This window comes from Misgurnus anguillicaudatus, chromosome 15, assembly GCF_027580225.2.
Source record: "Misgurnus anguillicaudatus chromosome 15, ASM2758022v2, whole genome shotgun sequence".
Lineage (NCBI taxonomy): Eukaryota > Metazoa > Chordata > Actinopteri > Cypriniformes > Cobitidae > Misgurnus > Misgurnus anguillicaudatus.
In genome coordinates, this window is record NC_073351.2 from 4,108,107 (window position 1) to 4,121,015 (window position 12,909).

General features: G+C 35.9%; 1 long non-coding RNA gene across 2 annotated transcripts; it reads left to right on the forward strand.

The window, feature by feature from the left end:
* The first annotated feature begins 4,135 nt into the window (after positions 1 to 4,135).
* Positions 4,136 to 8,811, forward strand: LOC141349671 (uncharacterized). 2 transcript variants are annotated; one of them, XR_012357616.1, is made up of 5 exons: positions 4,136 to 4,292; positions 4,434 to 4,508; positions 6,774 to 6,869; positions 7,036 to 8,318; positions 8,681 to 8,811. It is a non-coding gene; the product is annotated as an uncharacterized lncRNA (long non-coding RNA). The 2 variants fall into 2 exon arrangements; XR_012357617.1 differs by having other exon boundaries at positions 4,188 to 4,292; positions 7,036 to 7,251.
* Positions 8,812 to 12,909: the final 4,098 nt, after the last annotated feature.

Sequence of the window (12,909 nt, forward strand, 5' to 3'; positions counted from 1 at the left end):
TATACATTTATTTATTTTTACTTTTATTTATTTTCACATTTATTTATGTATAAATGTATTTATGTCTACACGTATTTATTTATACATTTATATATTTCTATATATATTTATTTCCACATTTATTTATTTATACATTTATTTATTTCTTCTTTTATTCGTCTGTATGCTAATGAGGGGGGCGTGTTTTACCTCAGACTTAGCAATCGATCTCTGAGTGCCAGTGCTGAAGCTTTGAGGCCACAGTGACACCTAGTGGTGTGACAAAGCGAATGAAGTTGCACATGGAGTGAATGACTTGGAGATGTGCAATATCCAAAACCTTATTTCAAGTTTTAAATCATTTTGTGTCACCATAACTGTGTATATATAGGGTCACTATACATAGCATACGCACTGTACCCAGTAAATCGCCATCCGGTCATGATTTCTAAAATGTCTTGGCACACATCATTATCAAAATGCAGTTTATCAACAGATCTGATGACAGACCCTTGGAAGTGGACACTTTAATATGGAAACGCGTGAAATTATGCACTATTAATAACATTTAATGCCCTGGATGGGGGCTGATCAGAGTTTGAGGCTCGCCCACCAGCAGCACAGAACGCGGAGAGAAACCAGCACACGCAAGAATATTGATCAATGCCTCGTTTGAAACGCGGCTGCAAACACTTTACATTGGCGTTTGCTAATTTTGCAATGCACAACATGTGACAATTTGAATGCTTAATGCGCCTCTTAATCACAAGTCATCAAGTGGAATCAGCTGAGCGGGATTAAATCTAACAAAGGGTGATCGTGCAAACACAGCGAGACACGCATAAGGCCATGCAGGTGATCCAAATCATGGCAAGGTGACGCGTGACTGAGCTGCTAAGAAAAGCAGACGATAGACTGAAAATGAAGTAATGATTATTATAAGATCCCATGGTACTGTTGCTGCGCAGAAGCATCATGTCCTTTCAAACCCTCGTCAGATTTTGAGTTTACTGATTTTTTTTTAATGAAACGTCCAAAAGACAACGTTGACAGCAACAGAAACAAACCTTTCTATTGCGGTTATATTTCTCCATATAAATAGATTTTTAAACTTTATATGCATCACAATATATAGCTTATGTCAAGACATAAGCCTACAGAAAGCTCGTGGCATATAATATAATGCATAGCCTATTTTTACAAGGCTACTGCATAGGAAATTGCCCTTCAACCCTGCTGAAAAAAGCAATAAAACCATTACAGAAATTCCTAATGGTTTCCATTAAAATACCCACCATTAGCTTTTACCATAAAAACCATCACAAAATTCCTTTTTGTAGTGTGTTTTGGGACATATTCCAGGATTTAATGTCCCCACCAATAGAACCCAACACATACCAGTACAGACAAACAGAGACCCATAGAGACTTTAATAGTTTCCAATACAACCAATCAAATTTCCATTAAAACCAAAAAATCCAATAGAATATCTGTGATGGTGTATTTATAGCATATAAAAACATGAGATTAATGCTTTAATTATAATATCATTTAAAAAATAGAAATGATGGAATCACTGAAATTATATGTTTAATATCAAACTAAAATAGCCACAAGGTGGCGGTAAGTCGCTGTCTCAACGAGTAAGTTCGATCAATTCACCCGATTCATTTGAATTCTGATTCATTCAATAACACCACGTGTTGCTTGGAGGCTGCATTGGCGATTGTTATATGTTATTGTCAAAAATGATATTATCTGGAAATAACATATTCTCCCAAAACAAAGTCACTGCAACCAATTTCACCAAATATGGCACATAGAAAATTTCGTGTTTAAAACCTCTCATAAAATGTTCACAACACAATTCTAGATTTTTTAATACTATTTGAAGAAATTTCGTGTATAATTAAAACCTCTCATAAAATGTTCACAACACAATTCTAGATTTTTTAATACTATTTGAAGCATTGAGATCTCTAGACAACAGCAATAACCTTCTTTTTGACTTTTTTCATTTATTATTCTGTGCAAATGTGCATGAATGCAACACCCACAATAGTCAAAATATTAAATTTTCAAATGAACATAATATGACCAAACATTATATATTTTTTAAATTGTGCACAGTTAATGACTGTATTTTTGCTGTAGATAAACAACGGGTGAACACTTTTTACTGTGAAAAGTGTCTTGTATTGTTGCAATTTCATCTAAAATTTAAGGAAGCAAAGAATTGTTTACATTGTTAGTTAATGTATACATATAAAAGTCTGACTACATGTTTGGAACATTAAATACAAAGAGCAAAGACTAATAGTGGCAGTATTTTTTGGTAAATATTTTATTTATTTTTTAAGGTAAAAAACCTCTTTGGTGTTGCTTTAATTGAGAAAAGCAGAAGTTGAAGGGAAACTGATTAGATTTTGATAGAAATATTATTTTTGAAATTTTGTTAGGAAGATTTATTCAGGTAAAGATTGGGCAAAATTTTCAGGTTTAATAAGTGACAAGGAAGCCTATAGTCCTGTAATATTTTTCTATGATGACTAATGATGTGTTTTAAAATATTGAGAAGGGAATTTCCCTTGGCAGATGATGGCTACGATTTCAGTACAGTAAAATCAATAATCCTGGCTCTTTCTCAATTTTCTGGTAATATTCTATTCACAAAATACAACCAATGGTACCGCAATGTTAAAAAGTACTTGTGAAAATAATCCTCCGGGCTCTATTTGCGATGGTCTGCCGATTAGAACAGTGCTCCACAGTGCTAGCTGGCATCTTATCTGCTGCCATGCAACGAAACTAGGAGTACGACCGGTCTAAGATGGCCGCCGTATTTCTCAGTCCCCAGCGGCCAATAGGGCATCTAGTCTTCTATATGATATCTATGGTTCTGATGGCTGTCTGCGAGATCTTGCGTATCACACGAGGAAGCTTCGGAGAAAGAAGAGGTAAGGAAATATAAAGTCAATAGGTCAATGTTTAAAACGCATAATGTTATTTTATTCACAAAGTGTTATGACAAAAAGCACGATGCCAATTCGTTTTTTTTTTGTTAGTTGGGAATGTATCCGTTATAGTGGTTAATTTGCTAGTCCACGGGATGCCCCCGAAATTGGACTTCGTTAATGTGAATATTAATCAAGTGATATGATATCTGTTGTTATCAACTTAACCACTTGGTTGTTTTTACTTTAGAAAAGCAACTAGTTATAAATGTAAGTGCTTTTTGGGCTACTTCGGTGGAAAAAGTGTTAATATCGTAGTTCAGTCAGTGTATACTATTGTATATCCGAGGGTCTTACAGGCGCCACAGACACCTATCAGCCTTTTGTAAGGAGGAGCAGCTCGATGAGTGCGGTCAGTTAATGCTGCTTGCTCTCTCTTAAATTCATGTTACTAATTAAGTGTTAAACTTAGATGAGATGTTGGTGTTTTATGGCTCACGAATTCGCAATAACGGATACATTTAGCAATTCGTGTTAATGACATTAATCGAAACTTATTGATGACGTTATACAATGGGGGTCGAATCCGACATTAATCATGCGGAGGTTTTCACGACGGGGTAATGTGTATAAATGCAGTTATAAAGTTTAAAGGGACTACTAGATAGTCGACGTGACCTTAGTGTTTCCATGGCAATCGGTTAATCACATGTTACATTACGTTTATGCTCGAACCTGCGGTCCCTCGCGCTGTATCCATGATTTAAAGCGATATGAAACACTTCCCTACTAAAAAATCCAGCAAAGACCAGCATAAGCTGGTAGCTGGTTTTAGCTGGTTTTAGCTGGTTTAAGGTGCAGGAGCTGGTTTAAGATGGTCCTCCTAGCCTGGAAAAGTGTTTGGGTCAGCTGGTCTTCCATCTGACCAGCTAAGTCCAGCTAGACCAGCTTAAAATGGGACCAAAACACAGCTAGACCAGCTTGTGACACCAGCAGTATCAACTAAAACCAAGCTGGGAGACCAGCTAAAACCAGTTCACCAGCTTATGCTGGTCTTAGCTGGATTTTTTAGTAGGGTTAACTCCTTTGTATGAAAAGGTGAAGTCGTGTAAGTTGGCATGTTCTATTCGAATTGAAATGAACTGTAATGATGTAATTCTGCTCACTTCTCTTGTTGAATAATTAGCACGTTTTAATGGAAATTGAAAATATTTGTAGACAAATGTACTCTTGTTTTCAGTATATTTTATAACTCTTTTGTAATGTTTTCATTATCAGAAACCTTCAATTTAGAAAAGTGATGGTGATCTTGTGAATGCTGAGATTTTCATGCATCAACAGCCACTACATCTGGATCAGGTAATGTTGTGTTAACTCTGATATTTTCCAGTAATTACTTAAATGCAGTATGCAAGTGTATGCATTCATGTTCTGATAAAGGTCATTTATAGAATTCATTTCCAATATTTCACTAATTTTACTAATTTTATATATTGTCAGGATTGAACAAGAAACAGACAGCAAGGGTTGTCAGGTCAGAAACAGAATGACACACAAACACAAGAAACTTCACAGGTGAGAAGTGAGAGTGGCTTTATAAAAACACCTGCTACTTGTTTCTCAGGACTGGTTTATCATTGTCATTAGGAAAATAATTTAGGATACAATGGTTACTTTTCAGCACAGCAATTAATTTCTTTTGTATGCCACTATACCCAGGGTGCGATTTGTGAAAAAAACAGAGGGGGGGATGTTTTCATAGGCGTCGATTTTGGCGATGGTGGGTACCCACCATATTTCGTCATGAGTCATTTTGTACCCACCACTAGTTTTAACTTTTTTGACTGTTTTCAGTAGTTATGAAGAGTAATATGAGAGAGAAATTTGGCAATCATTGTCCGACCTAACAAAAATCCATTATAATATTATTATTATTATGTTTTATATATTTCTAATTAAAATATTTCTAATATTCAGAAATGCGCTCTCCGCTCACGACCTCTGATCGGAACAAACCCGAACTTTACTGTCTGCTGAACTTGTGCAGAAACATAAAAATATAACCAGCTTTTCAAAATGGTTTTAAAACTAAACATTTATACTATTTTAGCACAAATTATGAGCTTATTGACGATTTTTTATAGTTCTTGACATAATGCGTCTCTGTCCACAGCACATTTCAAAACATTTTAATTCATAAAAATAAATCATGAGAACATGAACTCATCACTGCATTTGCAGGAATTGTAAAATCTTTTTTCTTATTAACTCATGAAGCAGCCTAACGCAATATTTTTACTCTAATAGCTTATCTTTCCCCACACATATGAACTGTGATCATGCACAACGAAAAAACACGCAAAAATTAAATCTTGAATGGCAAAACTATATGGCACAACGTAGTGTCAACTTAAACATAAATATGAACAATGTATTGATTGCAAAGTTAAACCATTACAGTAGAAACTGTTTTAATGCTGCTTTTAAAGTAATAACATTAACTTTACACCGCGATGCTGAGCTACAGTGAAATGATAGAAAAGTCAGCTTGTCATCATAAACAGATAATCAGATTATTATGTTTATTCCCGCTTTATTAATATGCGGCTGAATATGCTGCATTTCATCGTTTCGACACACAGCTCCATAACCATCTCCAAGTGTTGATAGGCTATTACTCGTGAGGTGTAACCAATCAGATAGCGCCGTGGGCGGGACAATGAGCAAGTCTGCAGAGTGGTGAATGCAGAGATGCTGCGCGGCAGCTGTATCATCAGAGCCAGCCAAAGTAGTGCATTTTAAAACAAAATTGACTTTAATCAAACCACGGATCCGTGATAAGTTTTGTGATCCGTCTCGCCACTAGTGTAGTAGCACTGATCACTTTGAGGGGGGGATAAATTTATCCCCACCGGGGATAAAAATAATTAAGCAGAGGCAGGGATACATTGACCAGAAAGGGGGAAATCCCACGCATCCCCCCTGGCAAATCGCACCCTGACTATACCTATTACAGTATGTAGGCCTACATATTTCAAACCCTTTGTTTTCAGTATACAGAGACAAAGGTAAAGGTTCTCTAAGCGAATTCACACGTTTTAGACCATAAATTTTTTTTGTTACATACAGCAAACATCTCCTCACTATCTGCTTGCTGCCTGTCCACTGATCAAACTGTAAAAAAATGCGATCTCTGTAGACAACCCAGGCTCCACAAACTGCAATATAAACACAGTGGCCAAACCTACACCACAAAACAAAACAAAGTGTTCCAGCCAATAAATGACAAAAAGGATTTGGGGGTAGGGGTTGGGCGCGTTCATGAAAGCACGAAAGGGAGGGGGAGGAGTTAGCTACGCTCCGGCTGTTTGAAAACAATTCAAACATCAACAAAAAATAACGTCTCGTAGATTCGCTTAGAACGCCATTAATTCATAGTTCATAGTGGATGTTGATGCAAGTTTTAAAGAGGCTTCATGTTGACAGAAAAAAATGGGTCTTTGTGGTGGTGTACATAACAGCATTTATTTTTTCCTATCTTTATGTATTATGGCTTTAATCATAATTTTTTTAATTATTGCTATGTCCATGAGCTACCACCCACCCTTGTAATGCACCACCAAGCTACCATTTAGTAATAAAAATCAGTAATTTACCATTTCTTTTTGTGAAGCGCCTCCCATAAAACCTTACAATGCATTTAATATTTGTTTTGTAATCGAATCAAATTCTACTAATCCTAATAATTAAGATGCAGTGTCTTGTATTTCACAATTTATTTTTTATTTTTTAAAGGAGCTATGACTTGTTTTTTACTTTATTATGTGTTTTAAATTGTAGGCAGATCACCATGCAATTTGAAGAAGTGTGATAAAATGCACAGTGTGATAAAGTCGTGTGTCTTTCCAGATGCCCAAATCATTCCCCCTTAAAAAGGTAATGAAGTAATAGTGTCATGACAAAAATGGAAACATTCTTAATTTCTTTAAAAGTTGTACTTTGGCCACAGTTTTCTTCTAACCAAAACATTACATTTATGTTTCTGTACTAATGAAATATGTTTTTCTTTTTCTGAACTTTATCAAATGCAATGGTCGCTAAGATGAGCCTGAAGAGGAGATTTGGGAAGATGATGTTTCATAAGTCTTTGTTTTGCCAGATCACCAGTGGTAAGTTTGTAAAACTTATATTAAAAATAGGATTAGAACATCTCCTAATCAAGTTTTTGATCAGGTAGGGATGTCTGCTAACAAGATGCCTTGCTGGTTTGGGCGAGTTTGAAGTCCCACACAGACAGTCCAGAGGTTCTGAAGTGCACGTAGGAGTTTTCCTTTACTCAAAACATGTTCTGAGGGCAGAAAGAATATGATTGGTTCACAAAAACGACCGATCAAAATGCTTGTTACTGGTTTAAGCCCTCAGCGGAGCCTTCAAGGCAGCTTCTGCAGTGAAGCAGTTCGAGCTCACCGTTGGTAAGATGAGTAGCGCAGATATGGTAAGATAGGAATGAGAATGTTTCGAGCATTTAAGTGACGTGTTTTCACGTGTCCTTGGCACGACTTTATTTTTCGTGCGAGTTTCATGTATTGGTTATTCAATTGTTTTTCCTATTTTCTTACCATTGTCGCTTGGGATTGGGGTTAGAACAACTTTCTGTTTCATAAAATGACATCCTCACCCTAACCCAACTCTAACCCCAAGCAAGTTTAAATTTCTGACAAATAAACGTATAAACCAACTTTATCCTAGCGCGAAAACAGTTTAAAAATCTGACGAAAACCACAAATCTAACCCCAATACGTGAAACTGGCAGGAAAAAGAAAGTTGTGCCACGGACATGTGAAAACACGGAAACACATCACTTAAATGCTCGAAACATTTCAAGCTGATTTCAAAAACAGTCTCATTTCTATCTCACCATATCTGCGCTACTCATCTGACCAACGGTGAGCTCGAACTGCTTCACTGCAGAAGCTGCCTTGAAGGCTACGCTACTTCTGGCATCCATCTAAGCTTTCATTGTTAAGGGACTGCACAAGAGACTGTTAGATCTACACATAAAGCAACCAGTCAATATTTTTTGTTTTGTTATGCATCTCATTTGGGGGTGTTGAAAATATAAGGTCGATATCACTTAAGCATTCAGTATTGGATTCATTTGTAACCAAACGATCAGAAGCACCATTCACTTCCATAGTATTCTTTTATCCTACTATGTAAGTCAATGGTGCTTCTGGTCAGTTTGGTTACAGACATTTCTCAAAAAATCTTCGTGTTCATCAGGACCCTTTAATGTGTAGAAACATCTCAGCAACCATCAAGAAAAAATGGAGGCAACGGAGCTAAATTGCAGATGTTGTTGCAAAGGGTCTGAATATGTATAATGTAAATATGATATTTCAGTTTTTCTTTTTTCATACATTAGCAAAAGTTTCTAAAATTCAGTTTTTACTGAATAATTATTAATGTCTAAACAATTACAGTATCACACAACAACATAAAAATAAAAAGTGAAAGGGGTCTGAATAATTTCTGAATGCACTGTAGATGATCTTGATTGAACCTCATTGTCATCTATGTAAACACAACAGCTTTCTTCCTTCATCAGATGGCTATGCAATGTTTCAAGTCAGACCATTAAAGAACACGGATCTTGCCCTGATGTGCAATAACAAAAAAAAAGTGTACATGGGCTAAAATGCAGCATTTTTTAAAAAATTAATAACTTGTTTTTTTTACCTCTTTAGATGCTGTCATCATATTTTAAGTACATCATGAGCCAGAATGGATGGATGGTGGTGGCCATAAGAAGACAACTACACCAACAACAAAATTCATATTTGCAGATTCAGATGAATAAAATGACTTTTAAACATGATTTTGTTTTTATTGGAAACCATTAGGAATTTCTGTAATGGTTTTATTGTTTTTTTCAGCAGGGTTGAAGGGCAATTTCCTATGCAGTAGCCTTGTAAAAATAGGCTATGCATTATATTATATGCCACGAGACAGCTTTCTGTAGGCTATGTCTTGACATAAGCTTTATATGGTGATGCATATAGGGGCGGTTTCCCGGACAGGGATTAGACTAGTCCTAGACTAAAATAAATGTAAGAGCTGTCCAAACTGAAAACAACTTGCACTGACATGTCTTACAATACATCAGTGCACTTTGTTTAGCCTCAAAATGCACACAAGTAATGTTTTTAGTAAGGCACGCTTGTTAAAACTAGTTATATTTCCTAATTAAACTAAGGCCAAGTCCTGGATTAAGCTAATCCCTGTCCGGGAAACCACTCCATAAAGTTTAAAAATCTATTTATATGGAGAAATATAACCGCAATAGAAAGGTTTGTTTCTGTTGCTGTCAACGTTGTCTTTTGGACGTTTCATTAAAAAAAAATCAGTAAACTCAAAATCTGACGAGGGTTTGAAAGGACATGATGCTTCTGCGCAGCAACAGTACCATGGGATCTTATAATAATCATTACTTCATTTTCAGTCTATCGTCTGCTTTTCTTAGCAGCTCAGTCACGCGTCACCTTGCCATGATTTGGATCACCTGCATGGCCTTATGCGTGTCTCGCTGTGTTTGCACGATCACCCTTTGTTAGATTTAATCCCGCTCAGCTGATTCCACTTGATGACTTGTGATTAAGAGGCGCATTAAGCATTCAAATTGTCACATGTTGTGCATTGCAAAATTAGCAAACGCCAATGTAAAGTGTTTGCAGCCGCGTTTCAAACGAGGCATTGATCAATATTCTTGCGTGTGCTGGTTTCTCTCCGCGTTCTGTGCTGCTGGTGGGCGAGCCTCAAACTCTGATCAGCCCCCATCCAGGGCATTAAATGTTATTAATAGTGCATAATTTCACGCGCTTCCATATTAAAGTGTCCACCTCCAAGGGTCTGTCATCAGATCTGTTGATAACGTGCATTTTGATAATGATGTGTGCCAAGACATTTTAGAAATCATGACCGGATGGCGATTTACTGGGTACAGTGCATATGCTATGTATAGTGACCCTATATATACACAGTTATGGTGACACAAAATGATTTAAAACTTGAAATAAGGTTTTGGATATTGCACATCTTCAAGTCATTCACTCCATGTGCAACTTCATTCGCTTTGTCACACCACTAGGTGTCACTGTGGCCTCAAAGCTTCAGCACTGGCACTCAGAGATCGATTGCTAAGTCTGAGGTAAAACACGCCCCCCTCATTAGCATACAGACGAATAAAAGAAGAAATAAATAAATGTATAAATAAATAAATGTGGAAATAAATATATATAGAAATATATAAATGTATAAATAAATACGTGTAGACATAAATACATTTATACATAAATAAATGTGAAAATAAATAAAAGTAAAAATAAATAAATGTATAAATAAATGAATAAATAAATAAATAATAGTGTGAAAAAATACAATTATACATAAATAAAGAAATACAGGTATAAATACTCATTTATTTTTGCTTTTTTACATTTCCATGTATATATATTTCTTTATTTATTTCTGTATTTTTGTTTTTTTACATTTCCTTGTATATTTATTTATGTATTTATTTATTTATGATTATGGCAGAATTGGCTCTCCATATTCATAAGGGTATGTTTATACTTCTCATCCAACCACAATCAAATTCACTGTATCCGGCTGGCGCGCTTTATCTTGATAGGTTTTTTGAATGATGACGAGCGGGAATGAAATAGGAGTAACGAGGCTATTTTTAAAATGTAAGGAGTAGAAAGTACAGAAAATTGTGTGAAAATGGACGTAAAAAGTCTGCTAAAAAATTATTACTCCAGTTAAGTATAGATTTGTACTTCATTACTTGACACCTTTGATAATAAGTATATAGTAACCTTGAGTTAAACTTGGCCGCGATCTTCATTTACATTTATCCATTTGGCAGACGCTTTTGTCCAAAGTGACTTACAGTGCATTACCAGATGTACATTTTTCTTTTATGGCAGAGTTTTAGTTCAAATTTACTGATTGAGCTGTATTAGCTTATAAATGTAAGACTCTGCCTAAATTCTTATAACACATGTGGATGACTAAGATGTGAAATATGTTACTGTCAGGGTTTTGTCTTGTCTCGTTCATGTCTTTAATTTTGAAGTTCTATGTTCTCATGTTCATGTCTTTTATTTTGATAGTGCCATGTTTGTCTCCAGTTGCGACAGTCCCTGATGTGGCATGTTCTCATTGGTTCCCTTGTTCTATGTGTCATGTTCTTATTAGTTCACTGTTTGTATATAGCCCTCATTTTCCATTGTCTCTTGTTGGTTATTGAATTAATGTATGTAGTTGCTCTGCGTTTATATTGTTTCATGTTGACGTTTATGGATTAACTCATGTCAAGGATTTCATGTTTCTCATGTTTTGGATCACATTAAACTTCTCAATCTGCACTTAGATCCTGCCTCAACTCATGTTTGGACAGCTATTTACAGTTACCTTTAATTCTGCTAGACAACCTGAACCCTATCTGTGATTTAAGGTCATTTTCCCCCAAAACCCTGAGTCACAGATTTCTTCAACCCTTACAAAAATTAACCATGGTTTTATTGTGGTATTGATTCCTATCAGCAAAACCATGGTTTTACTACACCAACCATGGTTTAACTATGGTTTTTGATAACCATGGTTGTCATAACCATGGTTATTTTGTGGATACCATGGTTTTACTACAGTAACTATTTTTTTTGTTTTAACTGTACTGCCCTGCAAAGGCTAAGTGCAGTAACTACGCAAACACTGAAACCGAGAAAAATGCCCTTAAAGTTTTTTACACCAGCTAGCCAAACATGTTACTGCAATTTTGGCACACAAGTTTCTCTGAAATGGGACAAACTGAAACCAGGAGATTTTGTCACAAGACACAACAGATCTCACAAAGCCCATTTCAACCCTTTTTTTGACCAAATGCATAGTTACTGCGCTTTGGCTTTGTAGGGCAGTGTAGTAAAACCATGGTTAATTTTTGTAAGGGAAGTGTTTCAGTTATTTATTTAAACCTTCATAATATCAAAATGAAGTCAGACATTGTGCATTCAGGCCATTGTTAGAACAAAATCCAATATTTATATTGTCTCTTTTAGCTGAACATAACATATTGGGCTCTATCTTACACCCGGCGCAATGCAGCGCAATGCGCGACGCAAGTGTCTTTCGGTAGTTTCCACCCTAATTTTCACATTTAGCGCTGCGTTGTTTAAATAGCAAATGCATTTGCGCCCCCTTTTGCGCCCATGGGCGTTCTGGTCTGAAAACGAGGCGTGTTCAGGTGCATTGTTGGCGCGTTGCTATTTTGAGGCAACTAAAATAGACTACGCCATTGACCAACAAAAACCTGGTCTAAAGTCTAAAGTCAATGGCGCAATGTGTTTTATGTTATTTAAAGAGCGCATTAGTAATATGCGCCTATAAACGGGAGGACAACGCGGGTTTGCTTATCACAAAGTACATGAATGCGCAGCAGCACAAAAATGCTTTTAAATATGAAAGATTAAAGGATTGAATGTAAAAGATTATTATTGAGTCTCTTGGACATAAATGAGGAGTAATTATGAGACGTTAGAAGGCGCAAAGAGCTGCTTTACCTGTAGCCTGGTAAGAAAATAAATGCTTTGCTTTAAACAAATGCGTCTGTTTTTAAATGTTTTTTTTTTTAATGCTACCTCACGGATTTAGTGTATATGATGACTCTGTACCTGTGGATATGGTGAGATGAGAAACATTTTAAGTAATGCTTAAAAAAAACTCTTTGCTAAAAAAACGCTGTCCAAAGTGCTGAAACGTGAGGAGAGCCGTTTGTAAATTCTTTATCTCCTGTTTGTTACAAATAAAGTATTTTTAGAGAACAAACCTTATCTTACATACTTGTAAATTATTTTTTGATGATATTGGATAGGCATACATTTAAAGCAATTAAGCCTGCTTTTTTACTTCCATGACT